Genomic DNA, 1,876 nt, shown 5'->3' with positions numbered 1-1,876 from the left:
ACATATTAATTGAATTTTTGAGATTTTCACATAATATAGATTGATGATATTTAGATTCACTCCCCTCTCTGCATCCCCTCCCCACCACATGCAAGATCAAATCAGACAAAATCCCAACATAGACGGGGACGTCTACGGGTAAAGAATCCCAACACAACCTAAGGAACTTTTGAACATTGATGGCTGCTGGGACGGAGAGAGACAGTGCCTTACAGGGATGGGACACTTGGTGGGCTCAGTGGTTCAACCCATACCAAAGGACATTTGGGGACACACATCAGACTCTATGGGCCATATTATATGATATATGTGAGTTTTATACACTCAACAATAAGATGCTTTATTTCTGTAAAAGCTGTGTATGAAAAACCCTGTTCTTGTCTCTAGGATCTCAAGTCTGGCTAAGTCTCCTGATCAGAGCTCCACATGTTCCCTCTGCGATGGCTTCTCTGCTGCCTCCTTGGCCCTCAGATCAGTCCAAAAAGCCACTTCCTTGTCTTTCAGCCTCTGGGCTGCCTGGGTTGGGACTCCGATCTGCAGGTACCCTTCCTGCTGGTCGTACTGTGGCCAGTGGGGAAGCCCTTCTCCATTAGGGTTCCCATTCCGAGCAAAGTTGGCCCATAATTTCATCACCATCTTACTGAAGTTGATCTCCTCTTCTGAGGCACCATCTTTTAAAAATGGGGCCCCAAGTACAGAGAATAGGTCATCACCATGGTCTCCTATCACCTCCTTGGGTCTCATGTCTGATGCAAAGCTTGGTCTATACTGAAACTCATACATGTAGATGGGAGCTCCAGCATCTCTGTGGCCACAGGACACAATCACAGATGGGACACCAAACATCACATCTCTAATCAAGTGCAGGAACAGATCTTGCTTTTTCACCAGGTCATCTGTCCCCCTCTAAATACTTCTCCACAGCTGCTGGAATCAGATTCTTAGAGATGTTGAGAATGGAATAGGACTGCCCTCATTTTTAGTGATCTTGAACGTCTTTTAAGATGTTTCACAGCCATCTTTACTTCTTCTTTTGAGAACTCTCTGTTCAGCTCCTTAGCCCATCTTTTAATTGAGTTGCTTCTTGTCTTGGTTCTCTGTTTTTTGAGTTCGTTATAAATTCTGGTTATTAAACCTCTGTCGGATGTGTCGCTGGTGAAGATTTTCTCCCATTATGTGGGATTCCTGTTTGCTTCCTTGGTGGTCTCCTTTGATGTAGAGAAGGTTTTTAGTTACAGAAGCTTTTTAGTTTAATGAGGTCCCATTTGTTAATTCTTGCCTTTGTTTCCTGGGCAATTGATGTCCAGTTTAGAAAATCCTTTCCTGTGCCTATATCTTGTAGGTTATTCCCAATGTTTTCTTCTAATAGTTTCAGAGTTTCGGGCTTTACATTGAGGTCTTTGGGCCATTTGGAATTGACTTTTGTGCAGGGTGAAAAAATTCTTCAAAGCATAAAAATTTGTTCCTTAATAACCAGCAGATGTGAAAAACATCGCCACTGAAATCTACCTAACGACTTTATATCCATGCTCAGATGCTAAGGAGCTCAGAAATTAACTGACTGTGACTAGTAATAACCAGATATATAGAGATTAGAAACACATGTGCAAACATCTTAATGTCAATTGTATTAAAAATGATTTTTTCTGTATGAAACTGTGTATTTTAATAATGAAATGGAGATCTTTTTTAAAGTTTAAAACCTCATTTAATTTTCTGTCTTATAAGGTTTATACAGAATACAATGTTGTATAACTGTATTAATTCAACTGTAAACCTAAAAATTTACAGCCAATTTTGAAAGAGATGTATCTTAGCTCTGGAAATTGTTATTGAAGATGTTAAAGATGTAATGAACTGCTTCTTCTAAAAAAAA

General features: G+C 39.9%; 1 protein-coding gene and 1 pseudogene across 2 annotated transcripts in view; both read right to left on the bottom strand.

Moving 5' to 3' along the window:
• The window catches only part of Pir (pirin), a 127,481-nt gene that overhangs the window by 42,487 nt on the left and 83,118 nt on the right, over window positions 1-1,876 (bottom strand). The window lies entirely within an intron of this gene.
• Window positions 300-962, bottom strand: LOC115071665 (annotated as a pseudogene).

This window comes from Nannospalax galili, unplaced genomic scaffold (assembly GCF_000622305.1).
Source record: "Nannospalax galili isolate Female #2095 unplaced genomic scaffold, S.galili_v1.0 scaffold521, whole genome shotgun sequence".
Lineage (NCBI taxonomy): Eukaryota > Metazoa > Chordata > Mammalia > Rodentia > Spalacidae > Nannospalax > Nannospalax galili.
The sequence above is the reverse complement of the archived record's forward strand: the minus strand, read 5'-3'. Positions and strand labels throughout refer to the sequence as shown.